General features: G+C 45.6%; 1 protein-coding gene across 35 annotated transcripts in view; it reads right to left on the reverse strand.

Moving 5' to 3' along the window:
• The window catches only part of IKZF1 (IKAROS family zinc finger 1), a 97,066-nt gene extending 83,628 nt beyond the window's left edge, over nucleotides 1–13,438 (reverse strand). For 13 of the 35 annotated variants that reach the window (XM_070500208.1, XM_070500010.1, XM_070499626.1 and 10 more), the window contains exon 1: nucleotides 12,442–12,682. The gene's annotated coding sequence lies outside the window, so the exon portion shown is untranslated. Of the gene's footprint in view, nucleotides 1–8,489; nucleotides 8,677–12,441; nucleotides 12,683–13,339 lie in introns of those variants that run through there. The other 22 variants (XM_070499072.1, XM_070499982.1, XM_044778193.2 and 19 more) reach the window with 17 other exon arrangements.
• Between the last annotated feature and the right edge of the window lie 348 nt (nucleotides 13,439–13,786).

Here is a 13,786-nt window from a genome sequence, read left to right on the forward strand (position 1 = left end):
CCCGTGTCACCAAAAAGCAATGTGCCCAAAGTCTCATGCACTTTTAGTGCAAAAAAGGCAAAAATCTATGATTCTTCTGAAACTGTCAAAACAATTATAAGCAAGACAGACTCAAATGAAAAAAATCTTGGTATTCACTGTGCAGCATTAATATGAGATTCAGTTTTCTGAAGATGAGCACAATATTTTATTGTGATATACCACAAACCAGTCCTTAGAAATCTCCCTGGATTGATTGGTGAGACACATAGTAGAAGTCGAATCTTGTTGCACCAAGTACTACTCTAAAACAAAAATTTTATAATGTTGACTTTGAGCTTTTTCGATTACAAGTGATACATTTTTACAACTTTTTTTATAAAGGCAAGAAAATGTCCATACTTTTCACCACTTAGGACTGCTAAATTTTTTCCGTGTGGGTACTGCTGTGGGTGTATGTGGTTATATCCACATACACAGAGCTTTTTAAAAAATAGGATACTAAACGTATTCCAAATAAACTGTTGTAAAATATTTTTCCATTTAATACTACATGTATCTTTTTATTTTACAAATATACATCAACATCCGTGTTTTAATAACTATACACTACTCAGTTGTAGGAAGTGTTCTAACCATTACCCTCTTGTCTCCTCAAGTTATCTCCAATTAAAAGAAAAAATATTGTTTCCTAAGGCCAGCTGATGGCTCCCATCTAAGCAGTCCCAGAGAAGGTACCTTCCGGCATGCCATGGGGGTACCTTCTGGGTTTGCTGCATGGGGAGAATCCATCAACACTGCGTCCCCTTCATGCATCAGTCTGTTCAGGGAGGGAGATGTGAGAACGTGTCACAAAGTAGAAAGCTGATTGGGCCCGTGGCTAATGCCCAGAGTAGGCTCTGCTGGGGCGGGGCCTGGGGGCGGGTGGTGGCTAGCCCTGGGCAGTCATCTCACAAATGCAAGCCCGTGTGTCTAGTGTGTCCCGAGGGAGCGAGGGTGAGGGCACCTTCCTGGAACCAGTCCTGCTTCAGCAGCCATCTGCACACTCAGGACAATGGGCATGTTACAGAGCTGACCACACGGAGCCAGAGGACTCTGGATTTGTGTCAACAGGCCTGTTTCCATTTTCACTAGACGCCTATAACCACCTCCCACTCCCTCCCCTACCCCCACCCCATGGAACTTTGTTAGGTAATCAGCCTCACTTAGATTTTCATACGCACTCTCAACAGCCCTCCCCTGACATCAGGGCTGCTGCAGGGGTGCGGCCAGTGTGGGGAGCGGGCGTGCTCAGAGGGACCTCCTTGCTTGGACTAATGTTTGGTGACAACGTTCTTCATCATTTAGGAACAGGGCCCACGTTTCCAGTCTGCACGGGGCCCTGTGAATTCTTGTCTGACATACACTGGGGGTTACTTGCCAAGCTCCCTCAAACTTGCCCAAACTCCAGATTTGCATCTCTTGGGATGAAAAATTAGTGACTTTTTTGTAAAAGTGACTTTGGTTTTAGGCAAAGACCAAAGGAATAATGCAACGACGGGAAGCTGTTTGAGGAGAGGAAATGCCACCCCCTCCAAGACTGGGCAGCCCCGGGGGTCTTGAAAGGGGCAGCAAAATACCATCCTATCCCCCTTCAATACACGCACGACCATGCTCTGTATTTATTTTTAGACAATGCTTACTGAGCCCTCTTCTCCCACGTGGAAGCAGTGCCCAGGGTCAAGCAGACAATGGAATTCAGGCTTGGGACGGTCTCAGCGACAAGGGAGTTTATAATCAATAAGAGGAGTTCATCACAAAAGGGAATTAATAACCTGTTTTCACAAGCCTTCACCTAAATGAAAACCAAGACCAGTGGGCCTGTAAAGGGAGACGCCAAAGGGGATAATTATTTCACAGAAACATACTGTGATTTTTCTATTCTGCTTGGGAAACCCAAACAATTTTAGGCCAGAGCTCAACATATTGATAGTAGTAAGTACACCAATATCAGTAAATAACTGTCACCTGAGCAGTTCTTATAAACATGAATGCTTTTATTGTTTCTTTGGAGCGAGCAGTTCTGAATCTTGCACAAGGGGAAATAGATGCAGAGATAAGAGAAGGCCAACATGACAGAGGCTGTCGATGGCTGTCCCTCTCGGAGGGCACAGCCTGTTGTCATAATCACAACTCACCCTCCTCTCCTACTCGGGACTGGTCACTCATCTGGAAGTCTAAAGGCTCTCTCTGTCTTTCCTTCCGTCTCCTTCATCTCTCCTTCTCCTCACCTCCCTTCTTCTCTCTCTCTGGTCCTTCTGATCAAATGGGACTTGCCCAGTTTCCATTTGATGGAACTGGCATTTAAATGACTTTAGAGAACAGGGTATATTGAGGATCAAGAACTGAGAAACAGGAGCAAAGCAGGCCCAGAGCACTTCTGGGCCTCCAGCAGACAGGCCAGACAAACTTGGATTTACTGCCAATGCTAACCCTTCAGAGCTTCCCTTGGGGACAGTGGACTTTTGGAAACACTCTCCCTGACCTCACCGTCCTTTCCTCCTTCCACACCCACGAGGGACTGGAACTTGGCTGTCTCCTGGGGAGGAACATCCAATAGCCCTGGGCAGTCATGGCTTCTGAGCAAGGAGTCTGGGCAAGAGTCCAGGAGGAGTGTCCTCATTTCTACCTGCCAGTGAGCAAGTGACTCGAAGAAGAGCACTTGGAGAGAGCCACTCGAGCCTTCAAGGGCCATTGTCTGTGGGAAGGGCTGGTGGCGGTCCTCAGACCTCCTTTAGCCTCCCCATGCGCCCTCTCTGTCTCTCTAACGAACTCCTCTCTTCACAGTACTTGCTCTGAAACACCCAGGCTTTTCCCCAATTCTGAAAAGGTGAGTCTGGATTCATGAAGTCAAAATTCAAAGGCAGGGACCTGTCAAGAACCACAACTTGATTACTTTTCAAGCTGCCCAAATTAATGGCTATTAAGAACCGCTAAGTACATAGTATAGCAAACTTGCTGTAATGAACTACTACAGGTCACTCAAAATTAGTCCATCCACTGGGAGCACACAGTACTTCTACAGGCTTTAAAAATGCTAGTTCTTGGAGGTTTAAACAATGTCCACTATCTTTTTTTTTTCTTTTTAACAAACGCCTTCCCCTTCCTGATTCTGTACAGAGAATTTTGTGTCCAGTAATGTTTTCTAACATTTCTTGAGCACTTTATATACGCCAGAAAAAGATGGTAAAGGAAAGGATGCTGGTATTAGTTAGATTTATTGAAGCAACCTACTATGCACCTGGTATTTAATTGCTAAGCCTCAAAGGACAGTGAATGTTGTCCACCTTGTCCACTGTTTCATTTGAGTGCCTGGCACAGTGTCCAAGGTAGACCCAGTATTCAGTACCCATTTGCTAAATGTGTGTCTTTAACCCTCACAAACTGCATTATCATTATACATAATCCTTATTATTATTTCCATTTTATAGATGAGAAAACCGAGGCTAAGAAAGAAGTAGCCTGCTCAAGGCCACATGTCTGACAGACACAGAGCTGAGATCTGAACCCCTGACCACTGGGTGGTACCACTCCTGCCTGCTAGCGCTGCACAGCCCCGTGCCGTGGCGTAAATTTCAAATGTGTGACAGACAAGGAACAGAAAAGAGTCACGCTCTTTGTGTTACTCTGCAATTAAGGCAAACTTCATCACAACACTTCTACAAGATAGCTAAATTCTGGTTATTTGGTCAAACATATGCTACTGGTTTTTTTTTTCTCCCTGACGAGTGAGGCCGCACTAGTGTTACATTTGGTGTTTTTTCCTTGTGCACTCAATGGCACTTATTTTGAAGGGGGCACGTACACAGAGGGAACACGGGCCAAGCCTATAATCTATTTAAAATGCCTGAGGTCACACACCTCTTTAATAAAACCCATTATTCTTGCTGAGAAAAAGTCCTTTCGTCTTCACACTGGTAGATTTTATTTTTGCAAATCCATCATATCACTGTGAATTACACTGTATCTTAAAAAAAGAAATGTTGTAAGAGAAAGCTGAGGCAATCTACAGGGTCTTTGTGTCTAGGCAGGGGGACCTTATAGGTTTTCCTAACAACTTGACAAAACAGGTCGGGAGAACGTAAAAACTTCGGAGCACTCTTATTTCATTTCTGATTCTTTTCATTTTTCAAAAATTAGCTGCCAATCTACACATTTTCATGATTATTCCACAGAGTATTGCTGGTGCAAATAACAATGAAAAACAAGATTTAAACAGGACAGCAGGGAATCCAATTTGGCTTTTACCCCCCTCCCTGAGTATTTAACTGAGCCACAGAAAACCCCTCCAGCGGTTCGTTCTCCTGTGAACCTGCCTTTTGAGGGCAAATTAGCTCAGATGTGCAATTCTGTCCTCGCAATTTTTTCTAGGGGCAGGAACTGATATGCAAAAGAAGAAGAGTCAGAGGGAACTGAGGAAGCCTTTTAAAAACACAGCTAAAACCTGCTGTTTGAAAACCTTCTTAGGAGAGACACATTTGATATAGAAGGAACAGAATCATGAGAATATTTTTAAATGCCGTAATCGAGCCACCTGTTTCAAAGCAAAGTATTAAAAAAAGTGAGATATTGTATTAAAAATTTAATAATAATAGAGAAAATGGAGCTGGAGACAGTTCCCTGTGCTCACACATCTGCTCCCACAACAGGTCCGGAGAGCTGGATTTCAGAGGCCCAAGAACGTCCTGGCCAGGCACACCTGCCATGTCTGTGCTCTCCCACATGTGCATCTCTCACAGAGAAAGAAGGGCCTTCCTCCTAAAGACCTCCTACACCACAAAACCACCAGCCCCCAAACTACTAACAGTAACCCCTGTTTATTCAGCAACCAGGGTAGAGGCACACATGCTCAAAACTCACACATGCTTTTATAGGACTTTTCCTGATTTTGACCATCATCAGAGGCCACTTCCTAAGTAGCTTCCTTAAATATAAATGGCTTTTTACACTTCATCACTTATCTAAATTTAGAATCAATTTCTTCTACCCTCTTCCCGATTTTAGAAGATTTCATGCATGGCCAGCAGCTGTGCAACAAAACGAGGTACAATAAAAATGAGCCCCATATCTTAGAAAAAGGTAGAGATTGCCCCAAAATAATGACCTACACAAATGTTCCCTAAAGTGCTGAGGTCTTGTCATTTATCATTAAAAAGTGAAGAGACAGAGGAGCCCACGATCACTGTTTGTGTTCCCATGCTTTTCAAGGTTTTTTTCTTCATTTTTGTAAAAAAAACACATAAATGCGAAGTTATAATTTTAACTAAGTTCTTTACTCAGCAAGGCAATATGCTGTCACAAAGAATACAGTATCTTATCTTGCCTTCTTAGCAGCGAAGTTATCTTAACATACCAGTAGATCATTTCCTGTGGACATGTGAAAACTCACAATTAAAACACTACATGGTAGGGGCTGGCCCTGTGGCTGACTGGTTAAGTTCAGGCACTCTCCTTTGAAGACCCAGGGTTCACCAGTTCGGATCCTGGGTGCGGACCTAGCACCGCTCATCAAGCCATGTTGAGGCGGCGTCCCAGATAGAGGAGCTAGAAAGACCTACAACTAAGATATACAACTATGTACTGGGGGACTTTGGGAAGAAAAAAAAAAGAGGAAGATTGGCAACAGATGTTAGCTCAGAGCCAATTTTCCTCACCAAAAAAAAGCATACCTTTAAAAAAAAAATGTACAAGGTAGAAAAATCCACTTATATACCCATAACATTACAAAAAATGCACCTGTAATACTGGGGTTTCTATGAGGCCTCTGGACTTGTAGTTAAAGAAGGGGTTGTGTGAGATTCTTTGGTGAAAGCTGTATTTTATTTAGCTCCAAGGAAGTAAAACTATGCAAATCCTCACAGGCATGTCCAGTTGTTTACAAACCCATCCCTACATATTATTAACAATAACTGAAAAGCCATTGCTGATCTACCCACTGAGGACATTGTCCTAGGTACTGTAAATTTTTTTCATTTTATTTAGATAAGTCTACTGTGTAGCTGTTGTGGAGACAAGATCTACAAATCTAGATACAAACAGAGAGAGAAAATGTGTTCTAGAGCAAACACATCATGGGATTCATTGGTACCCAGACATCTATCTACCCCTTATTCCCTGCAAAATAAAAGGCTGCTTTGGCCCAACCTGTAATAGGAGTGTTTCGTCCTAGCTCCAGAGAGGAGGGAGTGCAGACGTGCTAAGGGCGTGGACTCTCCACGGTAAGGCCACATGGTCTCCAGGCTAATGGGAAATTGTCCCTGAAGGACTTGCATTCTGAGCTCAGTTCTGTTTACAACACTCACAAAACTATATTCAATTAAAATGAGGTAACTTTTTATAAAAACTACTAAAAAATCATCTGTGTTCACATTTTTAAAGTACATTCACAGTATACAGAATATGGATCCGCATATCAGGTTCCTTAAATCATAGCTATTTAATGTCTTGGTAACTTCAGTACTTTGGAAATTTGCCTTGTTCACCCCAACTTCAAATGGCTCAGCTGAAGCCACATTCAGCTGTGTCTGAGAAGGGTAGAGGGAAGAATAAATGTAGCAATTATTTGATAACAATGCTTGCTATGGGCAATAAACCAAATAATTACAGAAAAGAATATCACTTGATATTTTGAATTGGCTCTTTATTTGGATCAAACTAGCAAGAAAATTTCTATCACAAAATTCTGTCATAGACAGAGAGCTCAGCACTAGTTGACCAGTAACCCAAACCTGGAAGGATCCTGAAGATGAAATGTCCAACACCATAGAACAGGTAACAAGGTCCATATGAATACGATATCCTAGTGAGTATCAGGTCCAACCAGGACTGCGTGGAGCACATTCTGTAATCCACAACTTCTAGCCTACAATGTGCTCATGCAAACCCAGGGGGTGGGGGGTGTCGTCAGTAGAACCTCACAGAAGCTTACAAGTTCCTCATTTTAGGGCTATGAAAATTGGTTGCAATGGGGTAGAAAATGTTCATGTCCATGAGATAGAAAATTACAGGAAAATTCACTTTAAACACTATAGGCAGATTTTTCTGCAGCCCTTAAGTTTAAATTATTTATTTTCAATGTTTTACTTTAAGTGTTTTTTTTTTAGCAAATTACATTTCCTTTATAAAAGCCTTGTTTGCTCTAAATTAAATCGAAAATTCTTTAAATTCAGGGAAACATATACAACTCCAGACAGAAGTGAGAAAACACATGTAGAAAAGCATTAGCAATTTCCAATCACTCTAAATGGTAATTAATTGACTTATCTCTAACAACCTGAGATAATTACCAGTAAGATTTTAATTTAATGAAGTAGGATATACACTTCATCAATATTTTCACTGTGGATCTCTTTGAATATCACTTTAATGTTCTGCCCTACACAAAACTCAGCACAAACGGAAAGAAAAGGTCACTTTTTCAGGCTAAAAGTGGGGCTTGCGCCAGGGGGTCTCTGGCTCTCTCATTTCCATTAAAAGCATGGGAGGACATTTCAGAGTGCTTCAGAAGTAAGATTATAAAAGATCAATTCCTCATTTTCATTTCTCCTAAAGATTTTAAATTCAACATTTTTCCCATCAGGTCTATAGAGGTATCTTATGTGCTATTCACTTGCTTCAAGTTTGCCAGTGAAATCTCATTTGACAACAAAAAATTACCAAAAACTGATGAATCAATATTCATAGTAGAACTCCTAGCTTTAGAAAAGGACTCTAATCCAAACCATATTGTTTAGTTTTAAACAGTTTCAAAACAACAGAAAATGCTTTAGAGTGTGATTTTAATATGTGATCTCAAAAATGCAGCATACAAATCTATTTTAGTAAGTATAAGGTCATTTAAAAATACTTTATGTAGCTCTTAGTTCTTCAATAGGCTCTTTAAAACCCCACTTGTGAAAGAAAGAAGGAAGACGGGGGGAAGACAGAGAGAGAGAGAGAGAGAGCGCTAGGGAGAAGGAGAAGAAGAAGAAAGGAAGGAAGGAAAGAAGCAGGGGAGAGGAAGAATGAAGGAACAATGCTGGGTTCCCCCCACATTCTTATCACATGCTAGAAGCCTGCACCAACCCTACCTCCATTATAGCTAACTTTTGGCGCGAAAATCGCAGGAAGAGAGTCAGATTTCTTTCAGCAGTGAGCTGATTGCTGAAGAAAAATGAACCATTGCACACTTGAATGAGAAAATATGAAGAAGGCACTTTTCCACTAATTAGGGCCCATTTTAAGCAATTCGTTAAGCCATGGCCCTGCGCCACTAGCTATCAGGAGGTGGAGCATGGGAGAACCCGAAAGCAGAGAGTGCAAATGGAGCATAATGATGCTCTCCATCACCCCAAGACAGTCGGCAGGAGGGGTGCAGGGCAGGTGCTGGGGGGCAGGCCGCCCGCTGCTGAGACACCATGCCACTGGGAAGAGAGGGCACACTGGCTATTCCCATCTATGCAAGCGCAGCAAAGAAACTGTGTGGCACTCACCAGTGAGCCTGCGCCTCCCAGAGACCAAAGGGGTGCTGCCTTTCCCACACAAATCCCGCCTTTGAGGATTGGGGTCTTCGGACCCTGGGCCAGACAGAGTCCCCTCAACTCAGCCACCTAGGAGGGATCCTGCTGCCCGGGTGGCGGGGCCGGCTCCTCTGCCACCGCCTTCACACTCCACTGGGGCGGAGAGAAAGGTGGAACCATTTGCCAAATATGCAAAAAAGGAGGGAAGATAGATTTCTCTCAGGAAAACATAGGCAGGAAGGGAGCCTGTGCTTCCGGTCCTGACCAACATGGGTTCAGAGATTATTAGGACGTCTGATTTGACAGGCTTGTGGTGGAAGAGGGCCTCTTTTAGTCAACAGCAATTGTGAGTTCCCCAAAGGCAGAAAGGGCCATGGGAGAAGGGAAATGGGGCCAGGTCTGTGATGGGGAAGACAGTGGCCTCCATGCCAGGACTCTGGGTGTTCACCATTTTTAACAGTTAATCACCAGGTGGGTCACTGAAGGCACCTATGGCATCCACCTGTTTATCACAGTAAAATATGAGAAGGAAAAGAAAGTCAACTGAACACATCAGGCCATTGCCTGCAGAATAGACCTCAGCTGCTTCCCCTTCAGACCCTTCTCAGGAGTGACCGCCAGCGACACACAGCGAAGCAGGGCAGGCCCTGCCCACTCCTCCACTTAGAAACTTCCTGCAAAGCTTCTTTTGTTTGCTATGTTTCACTGATAATAACGCAGCACTTCACTCTTAATGTTTCATAAGATCTTAAAAATATTTGTTAGAATATCATCAAACATTTAAAAACTATGTCAAACATAACCTCCTAAAGCAAGGACACTGAAAGTGGCAGGACGTGAGCATATATTACAGGAGATGCAGAAAGATAACCTGAAGTGTGAAGTCATGCATTAAACTTCAAAGCACAGCAATAACGCCACGGGTCTACGTGGAGAAACCAGTGTGAGCATTTAGTCGACACGACACCACGATAAAAACAGTTTTGTTACTGTTGCTATAGTCTGGTTTGGGGTGCTGAAGTCCCTGACAAACCCCTTTCCCATCTCCCTCCTCGTCTGAATTTTCAATGCGTGTGTGTATCATGCCAATGCTCTGAAAGTCGATCTTCCTAAGATCTAGATCCCACACGTACAAGTGCCTCTTTTGAACAAAATAGAATGATCCATCTCAAGGTGTAAACTGGATCAATCGTTCTCCACTTGTAAGCCTCAAAGGATGGATTGCCTGTGGCTTGTCCATCTCCTGTTTGCTTCCATGCAATGGAATGATTATACACACACGTCTGAGGGCTCTGCAAATATAAGTGTATCAGACCAGACAGGGAGCAATGTTAATGGGCAGGGCAGGAGGTGCAGTGACTGGTGGCTAGGAGTCACAGTGCCCGAAAATGCTTGTCATCTTAGAAATAGCAAGGTTGCCAGAGAACCCAAGAGGGCCTTGGTTTGCTCTGTGTGAGCTGGACCCAGTGACATGAATCTCCGTTAGAATAAGACAACAAAAACTGAGACTTATTTCACAATGAAATTATTTCATAATTACAAAGATTAGAGGAGGGGAAAATTGCCACTAAATGGTGCTATCCTTGACAAATTCTGGGTTAACTGAAAGTACACTGCATGCACATACAGTATTAGCCAGACACCCGAAGTACTAACAGCATTTATGCCTAAACTCACCATTATATAGGAAAACCCATCTTGTTTCAGTAAAAGGTAAGAAATAAATAAAACCAGAAAGGAGGGGCTTTATTACTCAGGTCGGGTCTGTTTGATGTTAAAACTCTTTCCCACCCTGTCCCCACGGCTCTCTCTCCACACTGCATGCATGCTCAGTGTGTGTGAGTACACTCACAGAATTCTTTATTTCTTATATCTATTAACACACACGCAATCTTGACGTATACATATAATGTGTGCACGTGTGGGGGTGGGGCGTTTCAGAGCATGGCATGTACTAGACAGCACGTATATACGAGTGGTCTCTCAAATTTCAAAAGTTTGACATCTATATTGACAATACGCTATTGCATTAACCAAACGTGAAACACACAAATCCAAATCAAGGAGAAAAATCCCCAGAGCAAAGAACCACCATCCTCAAACTCTCAGTCTCTAGTCAAGGGATGAGGACGCAGTGGCCACCAGCACTGCTGGGCTTCAGATCTCCTCGCCAGGAAATTCGCTACGATCTTAATTTTTCAACAGGGGAAATGGCTTCAAGGACAGCCACAGTTTACATCCTCTCAGAAGACTGCGAAGTTGGTCAAACATGACACAGGCACACTTTTATTGATGGCCCCGTGGGCTCATTCTGTGAGACCAGGATGATGGGCTGACACTCCTGAATCTGGGAGGATGTCTGATTTTCCAAGATGTAGCACTTCAGTTAAAATACTGATGAATTAAACAAACAAGCATGGTGGAGTTTCTAAATCTCCGGCCTTCAACTATCACCATGAAACAAAAGGGGAAGAAAACACGACCATCTAACTCGATAAAATGTTGTGGTCATCCCTGGTGGACTTCAAGCCCAGGAAGCACATTATTTTTCATGTAAAAAAGGTATAAACATGGCTGTTCATGGGAAGTTTTCAAATCAGACTCATTAGATCAAACCAGAATCAAATAGGATTTTAAAATGGGACATCATTATTTATATCTGTGTGTACTAGTTATTTTTTAACATGTTCGACATGTTCTATAGTGTAAGCAGGTAGTATTCCTGTCACGGATATTTGTCACTGTTTAAATTTTAAGCCACGTACCACATAATCTGATTTGTCACTGAAACAATTTGGACATATTTAATATAAATAACACTTAAATTATTACTTTTACAATCTCATGTAAAAGATGAGTCCTATTAGCTTCATCAAGCATCTTCAAACAAAGAAATAAATTCAACAGGCTCAGACCATTTCCTGTAGGTTTCTCTCTCCTCTTAACTCATAACCAAAGTGAACCAATCCTTAAAATCATTTAAATTTCCAAGAAAGTTTAAATATAATGCATATTAAATATTTTCAATTTCCATAAATTTTTCTCTTTTAACCTAAGTTGATTTGACTAGTAAGGAGACATTTCTTCAACCACAGTTTGTCTCTCCAAGTTTAAAACAAGGCACCTCAAAGGTGAAATACACGGTCGGGAGCAGGGTGGGAAATTATGAGTGTGCAACCGGAGCGAAGCACACTGCCTTGAAATTCACTCTGGGCGGGCTCTAGCCAGAGGGAGAGAATGGAAACTGCTTTTGAAGGCTGTGCCTGATCAGACCCTATGGAATCATCGCACTTTTCGCTCTCTAGATGCCATACTCCGCGCCTCCAAATTAGAAGCAAAACAATCACCCCTTCACAAGATCCCTTAGGAATCACCAAGGATCCCTGACAAATTTTTAAAATACATTTCAAATGCAGTCGCAAGTAAGCTGATGCCTCATTACTGAGGAGATTCGTAACCTGACAGCCAAAACTGCAGTCAGCAGAAGTACTACTAATTTTACAAACCAGGATAATTCCTATTTTGCAGAAAGCAAGTTCAGACACCATCAAATTGTTTTACAGTATAAGCAAAAAGCTCTCATCTCAAAAACAAGAAAACAAAGCTCTTTATGAATGACTTTATGAAGGCTGACTTCCGTGATCTCACTAAGTTAAGTATACATCAATTTAAATATGACGGCGGGGCGGCTCAGAAGTGTCCCACTGCCAGCCTGGTCCTGCACCTGTGGTCACAGCATAAAGTGGCGAAAGCTTTGACAAAAGTCAACGCTCTCACTGTCCCCAGAAAGGAGAGACGGACCTGAGCGAAACCAGGGGTTACAAATCTTACTGCCTTGTCTTTTCTTTCCTTCTCTCTCTCTCTTTTTTTAAATCCGCCAGCTACTCCAAGTTTTCCTATTGAAATTCAATTTGAAAACACTCACGTGGATTTGTGCGTCGCACTTTGGGGGCCAAGATTGATCCTCGGGCGCGAAGAGCAACCTTGGAGCCGGGGCTCCCTCTGCCCTGCCGGGCTCGCCCGGGTCGGCCGCCTCGCCGGGGCCAAGCGTCCCGCCCGGGCTCGGCTGCGCTTCGCGGGGACCCAGGCACTGTCGCTGCAGTCGCCGCCCCGGGCGCGGGCCGCGCAGGCACTTGTTAGAGTGCCCTGCTAACTTGGCCGCGGAGCTCTTCCCAGCTTTCTTTCACAACGACTTCCTGAAGTTGCTCACTCGCATTGTTCCCCATTTCGCCGCCACACTCCCCACCCCCCGCTGGCTCCGATCGGGCTTTCCTGCTCCCGGCCGGCCGGCTGCCCCGCGCGCACAGCGCCGCCCACGGGCCGCGCACCTGGGCCCCTCGGCGCCGCGCCCCCTCGGGCCGGCGCTTTGCCACCTGCGGCCGCCCAGAGCAGCGGCGGCTGGAGCGCGCGCCCGCCGCACCACAAACTTTGGGATTGCACACACTGCGGTCCCAGCTCGACCTGCCCCGCAGCCTCCCTGCCCTGCGCGTACGCCTGGGCCCTAGTCGGGCTCGCTGCTCTGGGACACAGAGCGGAACGGGAGGGGGGCGTGGAACCAGGCGCGGAGCGGGACTCGGAGCGGGACATCGATCGGGACGCGGAGCGGGACATGGATTCCGGCGCAGAGCGGGGCGCGGAGCGGGACTCGGAGCGGGGCACAGATCCGGGCGCGAGGTCGCCGCCGCCCCCGCCACCGGGTCGCCTGCTCGCGCGGAGCCGTCCCGACCGCAACTCCGGGGTCGCGCGCACAAACTTTGCCGCGGCGCGGGGCTGGACCTCAGTGCCCCACGGCCGCCGGGGGCGGCGGCGAGTGCGGGCCGTACCTGCTGGCGCCACCGCCGGCTGCAGCCCGCTCGCCCGCGCCGGGCCCGCTCTGCGCGCCGCCGCCACCCCTGCGCGCTGCGCGCCCGGACCCTCCCTTCGCCGCCGCTCTTCCTCATTCCAGCGCCGCATCGCACCGCAGCCCCGCACGGCAGGCGGTGGCCGGCGCTCTGCGTCCTGGGCCGGGTGGTCGGGTCTACCACCACGCTGCGGGACCCGCGCTTAACCCTTGGGGGCCCGGCGCGGGCGACGCGTGCGGGGCAATCAAAGGGGATGCGCAGTACCCCGGCCCTGGCACCCTGCGCCCGAGGCCGCTCCTTCTGACACCCGCATGCTTGCCCCCCAGGGGCGACTCGAGGGACACAGGACAACGCGAAGCACTTTTCCCGGGGTCTTGGGGCGTCCACTGCCCGCCCAGCTCCACTTCCCTTGAATTGGGGCCACTTGGC

The sequence above is a fragment of the Equus asinus genome, chromosome 1 (genome assembly GCF_041296235.1).
Source record: "Equus asinus isolate D_3611 breed Donkey chromosome 1, EquAss-T2T_v2, whole genome shotgun sequence".
NCBI classification, from domain to species: Eukaryota; Metazoa; Chordata; class Mammalia; order Perissodactyla; family Equidae; genus Equus; species Equus asinus.